At 37.2% G+C, this 18762-nt stretch overlaps 1 protein-coding gene across 3 annotated transcripts in view; it reads left to right on the forward strand.

Moving 5' to 3' along the window:
* Positions 1-18476, forward strand: part of LOC109702745 (CD109 antigen-like) — a 117884-nt gene extending 99408 nt beyond the window's left edge. For all 3 annotated transcript variants that reach the window (XR_012449777.1, XR_012449779.1, XM_074079336.1), the window contains one exon: positions 7837-18476. The gene's annotated coding sequence lies outside the window, so the exon portion shown is untranslated. The remainder of the gene's footprint in view (positions 1-7836) is intronic.
* The last annotated feature ends 286 nt before the right edge of the window (positions 18477-18762 follow it).

An 18762-nucleotide genomic window follows, 5' to 3' on the forward strand; every position in this document is an offset into this window, starting at 1 on the left:
GTCTTACATGCAACTACTGTGGCTTTTCAATCTCTGCTTTAAGAAAAAATCAGAACTATCATAAATCTGTAATGTGTTGGATGCTAGAATAATGTTATTCAATAACATTGAGTAATATTGAATACTATTTATTCTTTTCATTGGTTTACATGAAAATTGTTGCGCATACTGATGTTAAAAGCAGTGAGATGACAACTTTCATTTCACTTCTTTCTCTACAATATGTTGGCTGTCTCAGAGCTATCTGAAGCCTCTCTGTCAGGAGTCAGTTTGATTAGTGTGTCCCTTACAATGCTTGATCTTGCTAATCAGACCTTGTAAATGTCTCCCTTGTCTGCATATCTTATTTCATCCCTAACTTTGGCAGTATGCATTGTTATTTATAATTTGCAATCATGTTTTTTGTTATAAAGTGTAATATAATCTTGAACTTAGGAACTTTGTTTTATGTACCCTATCGGTGAACAATATAGTATATCAACCCAGTAAATAGATGTAGTAAGTTCAGTAAATGTAGTGGGTGATTAATTATTCAATTTTATCTTCTATAATTTGATTTTTTATGCTTTTAGATTTTAAAAATCTTAAAAGTGTGTTAATCTAATTTATTACATTTATAGACTTATAGTGACATACTTGAGGAATTGTGACTTCATGACTTAAAATTCCTTTACAGTAGAGTTATAGTTTTTGTATCTCAGTTTCTTCTGCTAGGAATTTTAATTTAGCACATATTTTCTTATTTAATTTGCATAAATCTGTTTATGTCTTATGTTCAGCATGGGCACAAAAATGGCAGGATGCAATTCACTAGATGCTGAGCTAAATTTTCTCTAATAATGAAAAATTTACCTAGACTCTTCCAAGTAAATCCAGTCCAGCCCAATGACTTTTCATTCAAATTTAGGATTGTCCAATTTGAAAGGTCCATGTAGTGTTTTTTTCTTTTCCTCTTACTGGTCCTGCCTGCTATTTTATGGAGATGTATCAGTACAGGTATATGTGTTAATGTGTGAATTATGTGTAGTCATAGCCGGTATCTTTGTGTTTATGTGTGTTGTATGTCTCTCTCTCTCTCTTTCTCTCTGTATGTGTGTGTTTACTAGATGTGGGCTTGAGAATTTATAGGTATGCTTGCATGGATACATGTGTGAGTTTGTGGAGGGAGAAGAATCCTCTTCCATGACTGGCCACACACTGACGGTACAGAGGGCTTACTTTCATCTGGTCTCATAAGCTTGTCTCTTTTGAATGGTATCTGTGTTTGCTTTGTTGCTGTTGTCTGCTACCAGTGTCAGCATCCACTGAGATCCCTTGTGTGGATAGTAGTGGTCAATGCAGCCTCCAAAAAGTGGTCATTAGGTGGCCTGGAGTTGCCTTTTGAACCTCTGTGTGGTCTCTGGATGTGGGTGAACCCCCAGAGATGTAGCCACTCCTGCTCCCTCAAACCTTTCTGATGGAAGGACACCAACCACTCTGCTGGAGGGATTGCTGGTATGCTGGATCATCGTCTAAGTTAATTTGGGGTTCATAAGACTTTATTCTCTACTTCTCAGGGACCATTGAGGATAGAAAGGGGGCTTAATGGGTGTTCTTCTTGAAATTTTTGTAGACTTCAGTTCTGTACTATTTCTTACACAGCCCTACTTCTATCATTTTGAAATGTCTTCAGCAGTTCTCAAACTTTCAGTAGCTTTATCTTCTGCCATCTTTGGGTTATGAGGGGAAGGGAATATACACAGACTTCTTTCTGGAAGCACAGGTTCATGGGTAGCCTTGGCTGTGGCTGAGAAATTAATTTCACAATAGGCAGCTTGACAAATAACCAGTGGTGAAAAGTTGCTGATAATTTCAAAAAATAAAAACTTGTAATAGTTGATTTAAATGATAATAATAATAATAAAACTTTAAATAAAGTTCACCTATTTATTTATTTATTTTGTAATTTGCCAATTAATTATATATTGGGAACTTGCCACGGGACTAGATGTTGGGGAATTAGAAGACTGATGGGGGCTTTTCTAAAATGTTAAAAATGGTTTTCCCTGTGCAGATGGATCTCAATGATTTTGTTTTCCTTTGTTTTTCAAAGTCTCTAAAATGAAGACATTGCTTTTACTAGTCAGATAAGAATATGGAAAATATTTTTCCTGGTTTCTCTTTTAAGAAATTTTTTTTAAGAAGAGAAACAAATCAATTGACTTTGCATGAAGAGAGATTTGGGGTCAAAGGGAGAATCTGAAACATGGAATAGGTTTGCTCATAGGAGCATGGGAATGGGAGGGGGAAAATGGGACGATAGCTGTAGGGAGGAATTTCAACTTCCTCACCCCAAACACTGGCCAAGCAGAGAAAAATCGAGGACTAGACCATTTCTCCCGTCTGTTCTTACCCACACACAAGCATTAACTTGGAGAGCATCAGAAAACCCACTGACAGCTGCTTGTGTCAGTGACCTTTATATTCTTTGTGAATAAGATAAGACCATCAACTAGGAAGGGGAGGAAAAAGTAGCCGGACTGAGTACTTCAGCAGACTGCTAAATAAAAGGAACAGCTTCAAGGTAGAATGTGGAGGAGAAGCCACTCAGGAAGATTAATAATTATCTCCCAGCATTGAAAATATAGCTGGGGTGCCAGACCATAAATATATAGGAGTTTAATTTCTCTCATCTCATAGTTCATTTGCAAAATGTTTTTATCCAGTGGCACCTAGTAACCTGGATTTGGAGCAAAGAAAATTGAGCAATTGGGTTGGTTCAGAGGTGCCATATTTCTGGAAGAGAAAAGTGGAGTGGCAAATGGTAAGGGAATTTGGGTCTCATAAGTGAGACCATCACTTTAAGTGATGGGTGTAGTAAATAAGAAAGAAAAATAAATAAGTAAAATATAAAAAGAAATAACCCGTATTGAAAGATTCAGTGAAGTTGAAACATAAGTTATGTAAGAGGGAATGAGAGAGCAAAGTGAACAAAAGTAGAGATGAGATAGCAGAGCACTGAGATACAACGTGTCAGGGCTGGGGACAGCAAGGTGGAAGCAGGATGCCAGGTAGCTGCCACGAGAGGGAATGTGGGAAGGAAGAAGTAAATGAAGGTTATGAAACTAGGGTAAGTTGGAGAAAAGGCAAGGAACACTTGAGCCATGAATTCCTTCAGGATAATGGCTATTGGGGTGACACATCCTTCATGCTTTCCCCCAAATATTGGCCAAGCTAAGCAAAGCATGAGATTATGACTTATTCATGACTGGAAACTCTAGTACATAGCAGTGCCTGGGGCATAATCAGTGCTCAAGACATGGTTCTTAAATGAACAAATGAACCAGAGGTGAAAGGTAAGTTAATGTTCTTTGAACTTTTTAATTTATCATATGAGACAAACCAAATAGTAGTCCTTGTTTTCCACCAAAGAAAAGACTAGATAAAAAAATAAGTGCAGCTGAGAATTGTGCAGAGTTGTGAGAGTTTCTTATAAAAGAAGCTTGTGATACTGGCTCAGGTGTTTGTGATTGTCACCATTATTGATATCTGTGCCTAAGCTTATAAGAAAAAAGACTGTAAACTAGCCAAGTTATCCATTTTCCTACTACATGAAGTGATTTTTGGCACTAAGCTTTGGCCTTTGAGATCTGGAAACCTAGGGCAGAGATTGGGAGTTAGAACCAGGTTAGTTATTTTTCTGTAGCCTTTTGTGGTTGAAAAGACAATTCCTGCTCTTGGTTCCATGGAACAAGGAGATCATCCTGCAGTCTACATTCTTCAGCTTCTAGGCATACAATGCTTTCAGCCAGGGCTGATCTTCAGGCTCCTGTCCAGTCTCCTATCTGCTCTGTCATCAGGGTGGGGAAACCACAGTTGGAGCTGCCAGCAGTGGCATATGGCCTTGGGGTTCTACAGGGACAGAGGAGATAAGTTGCTTGGGAATAGTACTTTAAAGAGAACTGGTCCAGCTGGATTTGGGGACCTTCAGAGATGTTGACTGAAAAAGCATATCTGGGGTGCTCTGGCTGAACTTAAATGAAAACTAGATTGTAAGACCACTTCTGAAAAGATGAAACTAGGAAAACCTCAACCTCTTACTGTTGTCTGAATGGTAGCAAGTCTGAGGGCAAAGATCTGTCTGGGGATGTAGTGTTCCTTAAAGAGTCACATTTTATTCCAGCACAACATGCTGACCCACTCATACAAGTTTCACGATTGAAATTTACAGAGGTGCCACCAACCTTACTTTCTCTGACTTTTGGAGTCTCCTACACTTGACCTCCTGAGATATTTTGTCTTGTTTGGGCTGAGTTCCTCTAGCTTGTAATTTCCTTGGCTCCTTTTTAAGCTTTTGACATTTGGCTCATTCTTTTTAGCAAATGTGTTTCCAATGACCAATCCTTTGGGGATGGAAATGCATGAATGATTGAGAAGAGGATCTGAACAGGTCCAGGAGATATTTTACTTACTCTGTTCTCTATTATGGGGATTTCACTGGTATTCAGTAGTGAAAAATTGGTAGCAATGCAGCTTTAGTAGCAGTGTATAATTAGAGAGAATTATTGTTTTTGCTGTGTTTTGTAGTTTTTGCTTTAAAAACAAATATTTGGAAATGCATCCAATTATTCTCAAGTAATATTTTTATTTTTTATAGTCTTTGAATTACAAGCATACCTTTAGATATGTTCAGGGAAAGATCTCTAAGATTAGTAAATCCATCTAATTTATATTCAATGTAATGTGGTCCAGAAAGGAGAATCTGACTGAAAAGTGTCTAACATGGCCTTTGTCTATGTGACTGTGCTACATGATTAAAATAGTACCAGCTCTTTTGAAAATGAAAATATATTCAATAGTCATTTCATTATTTTCACTATACTCTCTTAAAATTGTCCTTTCCCCCTCTCTAATTGTTTGTAGCAATAGAAACAGCACGAGACATTCCAATAGAATATCAGGAGCTTTATCTGTTGGAACAATAATTCATATTTTTAAGATACTTTAAGTAAACATGAGATAGTTATATATCTTCCATTGGTACTATTTACATTCCAAAATGATTTAGAATATTATTCTTTAAATAACAAAGTTAATTCAGTTGAAAATGGAATTCAGCTTGCTAAAACAAGGCTTTTTTTTTCAGTACAATATCTATTATGTAAATAGCCTTTCAATGTGGTTGAGTATAGAAAGGGGTTTTGTGTTGTGGGGATCCTGGAAAGGCCAGGAGTCTTCTGTGGAAACGTGTAGGTCATTTCAACCTTCTGCCAAAATCCTGTGTGGTGTGTTATTGTTCATGGGTTGTTGACCAGCCACTGATTCTAACATTCCTGAGCATTTGGGATATATGATTTTTGAAGGAACTGTCAAGTTTAATTACTTGTAGCTGTTTGGTCCTAACATAGGTGATTCCCAACTCTACGTATGTAGAATTGTGAGATCGTTTTCTAATAAATAATATCTTTGGGCTATTGAAAAGTTTCCTTAAGCAATAGAAATCTTATCTCAAAAGCTGTCTCAGTGTTTCCCATTGATGATCCCCATGGAGGTCTTTTTAAAAATTTTATTTTTGAATTATCATTCACTAATAATAAAAGGGGATCTCATTGTGATAATTCAATACATATGTGCAGGGTACCTTGAACCCCTTCATTGTATTCTCCTGTCCTCCCTTTTCCCCACCTCTTTCAGTGTTTACTGGGTTTCATTGTGGTATCTTCATATGTATCTATGTTGCACACTTCCATCCTCTTCACGCCTCAGGATCCTTTTCTGTCTCCCCTCCCTGGTTATTCCCCTCCCTGCCAACACTAGTTCCCCATATACATTCATTTCCCACTATTATTATTAGGTCTAGTTTCCACAAATGAGAAGAATGTGCAATATTTGGGCTTTTGAGCTTGGCTTATCTCACTCAACATGATCTCTGGTCCCTGTGGATCTATTGCATGTGCATTTTACTTTTGCAGACTACTTTTGCTTTGAGTTCTTTACCTCTTAGTCTTGGCATACATTTTGTTCAATAACCATAGAGTAGCAACAGAGAAGAGGAGGTCTGCCTCAGGCAGTTCGGAATTATCATAGGGCCAGAACAAAGGGGCTTTTTTATGTTGTTATGGCATGCTCTGTATTTCACATTTGATCTAGTAATAGGTTCTAGCACATTTAAATATGAATTTAAATAGGAGTTTAAACTAATTTTACACCTTATCTTTTCAAAGCTGCTTTCATATTAATATTATTCTGGATATGATCTTTGAAAAACAAAACTTTCCTGCTGTCAGCATTTTCTTCTCCCTAGAAAAAGAGCCAAGGATTTAACTTTAGTAATCTGAATTGCTGATTGGTAGCTTGAGTGTATTTTTTTTTTTTTTTGACATGGGGCTTCACTATGTAACCCAGCTTGGCCTCCAAGGCTGGCCTTGAACTTTCGAGCCTCCTGCCCCAGCTGTTCTTCTACCTCAACCTCCCTCCTGCAAGGCTTGCACCACCATGTGGCCTGTTGCTTGATTGCATTTTGAAAGAAACCTGTTCACTTCAGTGTTAACACAATTGGCATATATGTCTGCTAGAACTTTTTAGCTTTAATTAAAAATTAAAAGCTTTTATTTTTCCTCTTAAAGAAATTTTAAGCACCAGTTAGGTGTGGAGATAAAATGTAAACAATTATGTCAAGGTTACATCTGATATGGTGGCTTTAAGGAGTAATGAGGATGGAGATTGGGATTAAAAGAGCAAGTGACCCAAGAGGTAGCCCTGGGTATCTTCTCCACAGGGTTCCCTGTACCACAAGAGGCTGAGTTCACCTGAAGGATGCTGGGGTTTTAAATTTATCCATTAGATTCAGCCAGAGCCCACAACTACTTGGCTGTGAGTGACAAAAACCCCAAATAATGGTAGCTTAACCAAGTTAGACTTTTTCTTCTATATATGATTTTGCAGATAGCTAATGCTGTGGGTTGAATTGTGTATCCCAAGAGGTAAGTTCTTTCCCTCCTCCCTTTTCCTGGAGATGTGTCTGTATATGGAAATAGTCTTTCAGATATTAAGTTAAAATGAGAAAATTTGTAATTATAAATTTTTCTCTGCCTTTTTGAAATGGTTGGAAATCCTTTTAAAAAGGAAAGAAGTCTCTTGCCAGCTTTCTGAGCTGCAGAGTGTCTTTCTCAAGTACCTCTTTGGAATGCAGTTATTTCTTTGAAAGAGTTAAGAACTTCACTTCAGTAGGCACTTTGTTCAAAACCACCTCTTACTACGAAGATATGAGAAGTTTATTTTTCCTTTGCATAAATCAAATTATCAAACACAGATGGCCACCCCAGTTCCCAGGTGGAATCTCAGATGTGTGAAGAATAGTGCTGTCAAGTCCTTTTTCTTGAGGACTAGTTATTGTTTATCTTGAGAACATGAGTGGGAATGGGTTGTGCTGACTTGGGTCAATTTTTTTTCTGTCTTTGTAATTTTTTTTGTGGATTGCCTATGCTGAGCATTACATTCTAGTTTAATGATTATTTAATAATAAAATTGTTTTCTTTCTCCTTCTACCTTTGTTGAAACATTTTCTGGGATAGGAGAGGATTTTGCTTTTAGTTGTCTTTCCCCAATTCCAGCAACCGGATTTACCCCTGCAGGCTTCAGAGGGAGCAAAGCACTCCTTACATGTTGACTTTCAACTTGTGGCCTCTAGAACTGTAAGAGAATAATTTTCTGTTGTTTTGAGCTACTCACCTTGGGGTAATTTGTTACAGCAGCCCTAGGAAATTGATTCAATAATCCAGGTCTGATATGTCAGCTCAGCTCCAGAAGTCCTCAAGGACTGATGACATCTGTGGCTTTTTCATCTGCCTTTCCTAGGGTGTGCTGTTTGTGCTCATAGTTGGAGATGGAGATCAAGACATCATATCTGTATCCAAGCAGCAAGATGGGGAGAGGAATAGGAAAGAGCAAAGGGCTACCACCAACTGTTTCTTAATGAAGGTACTTGATAGCTGTTATGGGCACTTCTACTTATTCCCTACGGGTAGAACTTACAGGTCACATAGCCTCGTCCCACTTTTTGGAAATATGTTATTCTAGGTGGCCATGTGTAGCACACATGACTAAAGAGTCAGTGACTGTAAAAGAAGGGCAAAATGGGCACCAAGGACAATTTGTACTGTCTGAATACACTGATATATACTCTTTCCTGTTTTCTTCTGCTGAATACATTATAAGCTTTTGCTCACATTCTTAACCTAAATTTTTCACATCTTATACTTTTCCTCTCCACTAACTGGTGAGAGTCATATTCTGTAAATTCCACTAGGTCTGATTGTTATTATTTCATTAGATTTGATTATTTAAAAATATTTTTACAGATTTGACTTAATACCATCCCTCAATTTGATGTCTGAAATGTACTTCCATGACTGAAACACATGGCCCACCTCAAGTAGTAAGATATCCAATGCGGCAGGGTAACGGGGAATTATTCACTAGAGTTGGATTGTTAATATGGTTAGGTTTCCACAGAAAAAGTGAATTCAAGAAAAATAGAAAATAAAACTGTCCTTAATTATTCATACATGACCTAACTCTATTGCATTACAACATGTGGCACTGATTTTAACGTAACCCTCTGTCTTCTTGCAGACAGGGTGTTCTAGAAAATATAAATGGGAGGAGCCTTCAAAAGTAGTCTAAAATTTATGTAGGAATTTAGAGACAAAAATATTTTAATTTTTAGTTTTTATTATACTATAAACTAAAATGATAGGGTCTTTAAAAATGTCTAAATTTAGTTTTTATTGAATATTAAATTCGTGGGATGGAAGAAGTGATTAAGTTGGGGTCCTGAGTTTCTAAGCTTTGCTCTGCAGTTGCACACTGTCTAAATTCTCACAACACAGTTCCCATCTGTTTCACAAAACACTGATAAAGACATTTAGTGTTCCGATATATGTCTTTGAATACATGGGGATTGTTTTCAGCTTTCTGTTCTGTTTTTACATGCATTGAGTCAGTTTAGCTATCCTCTTTATTCTTGGCATGTTTCTGTTTTGTTTCAGCAATGTGTACAGCACATTCTTTTTTGCCCTTAAAGTTGTCATATGGATTGTTTTGACTGTTTCCATGACATGTAAATGGAGAAGGATTTTAAAAAATGTTCTTGGTACTAAAACAAACTGTATTTATTTACACATCTAGGTAACCAGAACTTCTCTTAAACTTAAGCACTTTTTCTTCTTCTAGCTGAAAAGAGAGTATTTCTGTACTTTTATTAGATGTTGGCAAAGTGCCTCTTAGCTCTCTGACCTCCTGCTAAATATCACTGTGGACTTTTACCTGCTCTATAGCCTTTTAGTTATTAATAGTGTCCTTGGACAAAGCTTCCACAGTCTTGCCTACAGCTAGTGGACAGAGTTTCTATGTAGGAGGGTACCTGGCAAATAAGGCTAGAATCGTAGCAGGGGGTTGAAGGGCTTTTAGGTTTCCATAAAGCTAAACTACTTGAGGTAGGAATTTCTAATGACTGAGTCGATATTTGGAATAGCAGGAAGAGGAAAATCTAGGGAGAGACCATACAAAGTTAATATCACACAAATGATCCAGTACTGGACTTCTGCCTGAAGGTCAGCTGGTTATGTAGACTTGAGAGCCATCTGTATAGAGATAATAATCAAAGTTTCTAACAAAGAGAAGCATTTGAACAAAATCTTGGGAAAACCTTGGGGAGAAGGAAATGGGGTGAGATGCCATAATCAGGGAGGCCAATGACTGGGAAGACAATGACTTGGTCAAGGTCCTGTGGTTACTGGTTGAGAAACCAGTTTTAGCAACTTCATGGGGTGAAGAAATAAGTAAATGATGAATCCCAAACAGACCTTTTGAGAAGTTGTGTGGCAGGAAGTAAGGAAGAAAGAGGAATAGTTAGTAGAGGTTGTTTAGTGGCAGAAAAGGCTTTTCCAGAATAAAGTTTCTGGTAACTTTGTGTGCAGAAGCAGAAAAGGAGAAATCAGCAATGCAAAAGAATTGAAAAAGGCAATGGGGAACCTGTTTTGAGTAGGCAAAGAAACAGACTTTAAACAACTTATGATGTTGGTCAAGTTAATTGACCTCCCTGAATAATTTTCTTCATTAGTAGAATAGAGATAAAACCTAGTACGACAGATTGACTCCTCGTATGACAGGATATTAAGGTTAGAAGAGATCTTACAGATGGTCTCAGTGTGTTTATTTTTACAAAGAAAGGAGACTATGAGAATAGAGTAACTTGTATGAAGTTATGCAACTGGTTGAAGAACAAGAATTTGCAAATGGAATTTCTGATTCTTCATCTTCTTTTCTGTCACAGTACTGACAGAAAGAAACTTACAAGAGAAATGTTGCCTGTAAAGTTCTAGGCTTGACTTAAAAAATAAACTGTGTGAGTGAAAAATAAACGGTGTGAGTACAGGTTGGTTAGAAAGGTGGAGAGAAAGGACAATGGGCTTCAAACCAGTTCATATGAAAAAGATTTGAGGGATTTTAGTTTTCTATAAGTATAACATGCAGCCAAAAAGGGTGAGGTGGGAATGGCTCAAATCAAGGAGGTCAAGCCACACCACAAGCTCCCTGTCCAGTGGTGTGCCTTGCTTCACGAGGGTTACTGGCAACTCAATGTTGACAGCAGAGATCAGTGAACAGGGTATGGAGCTGGAGATCTCCTTTGGTGAAGACCTTAGCATTAAAATCATAATATTTAAAGGGCTATTATAACTATTTACATAAAAAGTTGGAGCTATAGTACAGAGTTCTCTTCTATTCCACATACAGATTTTAGGATCCACTCTGAAAGAGTAAAAATCTATCCAAGACCAAAAGAGTAAAATTTATCTCACAAAGGAAAAAGCAGCCCTGTCCTTCCTGCTGGGGTCACAGACTTGGGTAAGTGAAATGCAAAGTTAACAAGAACTACTTTTCCTACCCAAGTTGTGCAATGGCAGTAAAATGCCTTAATAAGCCCTGTGTGTGAGTGACTATTGAATTTCTAGAAATGATGCCCCAGGTCTGCTTTTTAGTACCCAACCATTCCTGGGGCTGTTTAATTGCCAAACCAACCTTGACTCATGCCTGTACCCAGTCTCTAGAAAGCCTCATTTTTTGTCTTGTCCCAGAAGCAGTAACTAATCCAGAACTGGTCTCTGATTCCCTTAGATCTTCCTTAAAATCTTTCCAGAACTCCAACTTTAGAAAAGATGCCTCCCTCCCACCTCCTGCTGAGCAGAAGCCCATGTTTGCTCTGGAGCACCCTCCCTTGCTGTACTAATAACTAAGTTTGTCAGAATGTTGGCTTGTCCTTGGTGGTCTTTGGTGGATTAGGCTGTAATACTTCATATAAGCTGAATGTCTGGTAGACTCTGCCATACCATTTAGTGATTTGAAATTGACTTTGTGCATGAATATATTAGAATGGTCAATTTGATGTGATTCTGGAGGCAACAGGTGAGCAAGATGTCAAGTAGTCTTCTGGAATGTGTGCCAAGATGGCTTGGTTTGTGATGATGGAACCAGGTCCCTGTTATACTAGCAGGTAATAGAAGATACTACTTCTGTTTTGGTAATGGACAATTAGTTATGGCCATAGTGCTAATATCCCCTTCTATTTCTGAAAATTTTATTTATAAAGCACATAGAATATGTCAGGCAGTGTGCTTCCTGCATTGTTTCATTTAATTCCCACAACTTTCCAAATTTCAAGTAGAGAAAGTGAAGTTCTGAGAAGTTACTTTTCCTAGATGGTAAATAGCAGAATTAGGATTTGAACTCACAGCTGTCTCCTCTGTGTTCTTAGCTCCTGTGAATCTCTATCTTCACAGATTCTCAGTAGCTCCCAGCATACTAGATTTCAGTTGTGGCTCCACCTCCCCCTGCTACATCACACTTGCCCTTGCCCAAATTAAATTTCAGAAAAATCTTTTAACCTTTTTAAATTGCAAATGAGTCTTCAATAGGGAAGGAACTTGGCTTTGCTGCCCCTGCACTGATGGAGAGAAAGCACCAGTTGTTCTGATTTTGGCTTTCCATGACCTCCTGATTATCTTCATACAGACCACAGTCACCAAAATAGACCCAGAATCTCTTTGACATTTAGTGAGCTAAACTGAAGTGTGTGTTTGAACATTGCTGTTAGTTTTAATAAAGTCATCTAAATCTTTAGAATGTCTTTATAAATCTCTTACTTAATTAGGAGAGCCCAGTGATGGACTGATAAGTTTTGTTTCCTAGAAGAGCCTTGAGTATCTCAGCCTCTCAGCTGGTAGAGTTTAGTTGGGACCAAGCGCAAGTTGGTTCTCAGTTAATTCATGAGGTTGTGGTACAGTGAAAAAAATTTGTTTTTGCATATTTGGGATACCTCCACAGGGAAGCAGCACTTCTTCCTGAGAACGCTTCACTGACGCATACTATTTCAAAAAGCCAGCCAGTTCTACTATGAGGACTGGGGTCCTCTTTCTTACAGAACTTTAGTAACAAATGTTTGCCACAAATGTGACCACTAAGAGGGGACCCAGCCTCTCTACAAGGTTGGGGTTCAGGTTGTTGCCACAGTCTCTTACTGGTGGTCAAAAGCTTCTAGTTAACACTGTCCCTCCACTGGAGTTTCATGAAGACTTAGCCATGGAAGACATGATTCTGGAGTTGAAATGGCAGCATGTTTCCATTGGTAAATAGAAAAGTTGGAGTGTGGGAAAGTATTTTTGAGGGGCTGAAGTGGGAGATGGGAAATACTTGATACCATTTACATGGAAATCTTGAATATTAGTGGCATGGCTTCATAAGGGGCATAATATAAGAAATGTGATATTTATTATAAATATGTTTGGAGCAATAAGTGTATTATAGGGGAAAATTCTATTCTTGGCAGTGAACTGAGAGACTTTTTTCCATATCAAATTTATAGATTAAATCAAGGTTTTGAATCATGAAGAAATGTATTTAGAGCCTTTAGCTGTGCTATAAGGGCAAAAGATTAGTTTAAAATATATTGCTCAGTAGAAAGCAAAGCAAGCAGCTACATATGCGCACACTACACAAGAATTGAAGTCAGAAAGATCCAAAGTCAAATATCTACCCTGTTACTCTTTGGTCATGTTGGGCAATTTGAACATCAGTTTTATTATCTTTAAAAGCAAGAGAATAATTCTCAAATTATAGGCCTTTTGTTAAAATTGAAAAAGAACATAAAAGAGAGTGTAGTGTACAACAAATAGTAATTTTAATCATTATTTAGGTCCTATAAACAGATGGAACCTCAAAGTCAAAGAATAGACAGATGAGAACAGAAAAACTTAGCTCTAGAACCAAGAATTGATTTAAGAGATAAAACACATTAAAACCCATGTTAGAGTGAGCAGAACAATAGTTTAAACACAAGAAATCTGCCTGCAGCGAGTGAAAGAACAGGGTGGGTGTGTCTCTGGCGAGAGTGAGTGCTCCACATTCACTCTCCAAGTGCAACCGTGGTTTCTAAAGGGCTTTTGGACCATGCCCTTTGGCAAGAGGGAATACCAAAAGGATGAGTAGGGACCTCACTAAGGCAGCTGGCTCTAGAAGCTCCTGCTTCCCTTTCCAGACATTTTAAGAGTCTGGCAACCAGAAGCCTTTTCTCTTTGGTTAACAGTAAGGCTTATGAGAGTGTTCTTAGAATCCAATTAAAGGAGTTATTTTCCATTTACAATTAGTCAGTGGTTGCTCAACTGCGGAGATAAAATGAGGAGCCTTAATGCTACTGAGGTACCAGTCATGCTGTCTGGGGGTTCTGGGTACCTCCCAGGTGTGAGTGATTCAGGTTCTTGGCAAATTGAACAAAACGCACAGAAGTAGCAAGAAAAGCGTACATTTACTAAAAGTGGAATACTACCACAAATGGAAGCAGACCAGAGTGAAGAAGCTTCAGGCCCCAATTCCCCATTCCTGTTGCAATTATGACCCAAGCTGGGGATGAAGGAGGGCTGAAAGAGGGTTTGAGAGCTTTGATGGATAGAAGGATGTTATATAAATTATTTTTGACTGTGCATATCCCTACCCATAATGCATCCTGTTATTACTACATGCATGGGATGCAGTCCATATATATGAAGCTTTAAGTAGGGGGGTGTGTCTCAAAAGGTCATCTTAGGATAGGATCTCCAGTCCTTGGCGTATGCACTAGCTCCGGGACTTTTCCCTCTGTGCAAACATCCTCCCTTACCATCATGCAGCAGTCACTGAACTGACCACAAAAAGGATGTTTACAACCAGATGCTTTTTGAGGGGCCGTATCCTAGGCGGGACTTGGGGCATGTCCTAAGGCAAAACTTGGATTAGTACCCATTTAGCCCTTCTTGGCCAGCCTACGCTTCCCTGTCCTGCTGTCTCCGTCCCTATGTAATGTAAGTTTTTTGTAAAGATCTTTGGGTGCTGCAGATCTTGCTCAGGTGATATTTACTCTGCATACAATATGGCCACCCTTGTGAGTCTATTCCACTACAGATTCATTTCCGTCACTTAGATTGAGATATACATTCCCCATCTGCAGAAAGCAGCTCTATTGTCTCCAGGCCCATTGTCTCCAAATTATACTTAAAGCACACTGCAAGTGTCACCATTTCATATTTGCTGGTTACTTCAGTCCTCATGGATCTCTCTTTCCTTTGGACCACAAAAGTTGGTATGGTTGTTTTTTTATTTGAATTGTTTTTTTCTCCCTGACAATTGTAAGTCTAAGAGTTGGGCTTATATTTTTTACTTTGTTTTTTTTGTATTTCTCTTTGTGTCTGCCTTTATTGCCTTAACTTAATAGTTAATAATTAATGAAATGATTTTTTCCTTTTTTTTTGACACAATGTCATACCCTATAGCTAATTCTGGTCTCAAACTTATGATTCTTTTGCCTCTGCCTTTTGATGCTGGGATTACAGGTGTGCACCACTATACTGTTCTGATTAAATGATTTTTTGGGCACAAATACTAAAATTTTAGTATGATAAAGTGAGATAAAAGTATTTATAAGATAAACAATGTGCAAATAGAATGAAAAGTAAAAATTCTCTTATTTTAATTGACTTTTGCTTAGATTTATTGGGAATTGATTTTTGGTTAGTAAAGAACAACAATGATCTGTTTCTCAAGTCTTTGTAAGAAGGGACTCCACCATGGTTATTTCTAAGTCTTGACCAGGTGTGGTTTCTTTTGGAGTGTGGGTACTAGTACAAGCTCCTGCTCTTTTTATTTAGAAGACACTATTACATTATTCAGTCAGTATTGCTGATTTTAAGTAAAACAATTTATAGCTAGATTGCAATACATCCACTAGATGGCAGGCGATTGTTGGAGGAACAGATAACCTGAACTCTGGTTAGTTTTGGGATTGGTATATTTCCACTGACCTGTCTCAGTCAACAGGTCTTGCCAATAACTCCTTAATTTCTATAAAGTTTTTTTACTGCTAGCTTTCCAGAGATTTTAAAAGTGCGGAACATTCTGTGGAACATACCGGTCAGATATTTTTCCACTACCACATCTAACCCTAGGCTGACCTTTTATTCCCCCTAATTTTATTAAGTCATACATGGTGTACTGACCTAACATGGGAATTAAAATAAACTACAATAGAAAAAATGCATTATTCAGGGAGATGGAGAAATCACTCACATTCTTATTTATATGAACTCTACAGTTTTAATTTTGTCTAAGAATTGCTATTTTTTTAAAAAAATGGAGCAAAATATAGTTCTGTCCACAACTGTATAAGTGCTCTTTGAGAACTTGGTGAATATTGTATTGTGTTTGTCCCTACTTGCATTTGACATGTCCTATGAATGTTTGACACAACTGAAAACCCTGTCAAAAAAAAAAAAACACAAACAAAAACTCCATTCCACTCCTGTTCATTCACTTCTACAAGTAACCAGAAACACAGCATAGTGTTTGTGCATCCTTTTGGGATTAGCTAGACTCTCTCTATCCTAGTTATGCATACTGTCTTCTTTTTTTCTATATTTTTCATACGTGGTCTGTCTCTAAGAGATGTTAAAAAGACTCACAGAAGAAATGAAGAGCTTATTAAACACTATAAATGAGACTGTAGATGAAACCTGCTGATTTCCACATCTTTACTAAAGTCATGTATTTTTCCATCATTAGAAAGGAGACTTGAAGTGAATACCACCCAATTAGTTTACAGTAGTCAGACTTAGGCCTTTGAATTTATATATGTTGTATTAACAACAGATGCTATTTTGTATGGGCTGATTATAATAAGCTTTGTATTTGCTGCCTGCACCATTAGTATCTGTATCCAGTGGAGTTAATTGAAAGATGCGCTAATCAAGAATTATGAAGTTTTAGAGTTATGAAAAGACTAAAGTCTTGTCAAACAAATTTGGAATAGTATGAGGATGAATTAACAACACATGCATTACCCACCTGTGACCTGAGGCTCCTTTCTGCCTTACTATGAAACAATAAATGAGGAGTAAAGTGCCTGGGGTCAAACGTGCTGCTTGTTAATGTGCAGAACTTATACCTTCCCATCCTCAGCTGAAGATTTTGAAAGTTTCATCTAGAGGTGAAAGCTCAAGAATGCCCCTTACCCCCAGCTTTAAAAAAACACAAGTTCGTACATTTGGCATTCAATTTAATGTGCATCTTTTCAATGTGTAATTGTCCTTTATTTTCCCCTGAAATGTAACATATAATACCTAATGTGATAAAATGAATGGGTGATTGCAGCATTTACTTCATTTGTATACAGACCTAATAAAGAGGCTTTGTTCCAATAGCAACTGACTTTTTTTCCCCCTCCAAAAACTGTTTATTTAGCCTAAGGAGTCATTAGGAGAAAAGACATTGGGAGAAAATTAATTAGTTTATTCTTCAATAACTTTGTGACTAGTATTACCAAAAGAAAATAGTACCTTGAAAGAAATGGGAAACAGTGCAAAGTTCTTATAACAAATTTCTGCCCGGTCCTAAACATTTTTTTGACAGCCAAGAAATAATCTTCTTATTAGAAGTGGCTGGCTCTTGTCTTTGCGTGTCTTATGAAGACGTTCTGCTTTATCACATGGTGTTTGTTTGTGCCGCTCAATGATGAAGATCTAATGTCTTCCTAGGTTGGCTAAGAGTATGGTGGCCTTGACCGTTTAATTGGTTTTTCCAAATCAGGACAGTTTTGAAGAGGAAAGGGCATTTAATGCTTGTGTCAGCCAATAGTTATAAATCGGAACAGTCCTACACAAGCTAGATGTATGATCACCCTACTTAACAGGCCACTTTTGACTTGGCTTTTTCTTGCACTTTTTGTTCATATTTGAATCAAATAAATTTAGATGATCAGTTCCAAAGTAGGTGGTGATCACATCAGTCTCTGACACCTCATTAGAAATTCTTAGCACTATGGATATTTGATTTCTTTACTTCCATTTTTAAATTGAGGTATAATTGACATACAAACCCTATACTCTAAAGTGTACATGTTGATAAGGCTTAACGTGCATATTTGTGAAATTATCATCTTGATAATTTCTTCTATCCTCAGGCAACCATGAATACATGTTTTGTCACTACAGATTATTTGCATTTTCTAGAATTGTGTATAAATGGAATTTTATTATTATTATTTTGTCTGACTTCTTGTAGTCTTCCTTGTTGTTTTTTCTATCAATATTTTTGTTGTTGTGGAGTAGTATTCCAATATTCAGATATTTCACAATTTATTTACCTACCCCGATGATGGTCACTTGTGTTGTTTCCAGTTTTTACTTATTAAAAATAAAGCTGTTATAGACATTTATGTATATCTTCTTTTACTGAAAGGTACTTTTATTTTTTCTGGGTAAGTAATTATAAATGGAATGATTAAATTGTATGGTAAATTTACACTTAACTTTTAAGAAGTTACATAGCCAGGTACCACAGCTATAGAAAAACCCCAGCTATTCGGGAAGCAGAGAGTGAGAAGATCACAGTCTGAGGCCAGCCCCAGGAAAAAAACACCAGACCCTACCTGAAAAATTACTAAAAGCACAAAGGGGCTAAGAGCGTGGCTCAAGCGGTAGAGCGCCTGCCTATCAAGCAGGAGGCCTTGAGCGCAAACTTCAGTACTGACCCTCCCCCAAAATAGAAGTTGCAAACAGTTTTCCAAAATACTTGTATGAGTTTACTTTCCAACCAGTAGTGTATGCAAATTACAGTTGCTTCATATCCTTGTCAACACTTGAAATAATCAAGCTTTTAAAAAACCCTAGGAATTATAATAAATGACATTGAATATCCTTTCAGCTCGTTATTTGTCATCCACAGAACATGTTTGGTCAAGTATTCATTCAAATTTTTGTCTTTCACTCTTGGGATTTTTTGTCTTTTTATTATTGTGTTTTCTGTATTTAAAAAATGTATATTGAATACTAGTTTTTAATCAGATATGTGATATTAAAATATCTCTCCTGGCTTGTGGCTTGACTTGTTATTTGCTTAACGATGTCTTTGGAAAGTATGGGTTCTTGATTTTGATAAAGTTTAATAAATAGTAATTTTTTCTTTTATGGATTATGATTTTGTTGTTTTATCAAAGAAATCTTTCTGTAACCTGAGATGAATAATTGATTTATAACCAAGACTGGCCAGGGTGAATTTAAAATCAAGACATCTAGCCATCCCAATCTATGTAATACATAATTATTTCTATTTTGGCATTTATTGAACTTTTGAAATAGTTCATGAATTAACAATATTTTGATTTCTATTTTCTTTTTTGGTGGTTGGAACTCAGGACCTCTT

The sequence above is a fragment of the Castor canadensis genome, chromosome 1 (genome assembly GCF_047511655.1).
Source record: "Castor canadensis chromosome 1, mCasCan1.hap1v2, whole genome shotgun sequence".
Classification (NCBI taxonomy): domain Eukaryota; kingdom Metazoa; phylum Chordata; class Mammalia; order Rodentia; family Castoridae; genus Castor; species Castor canadensis.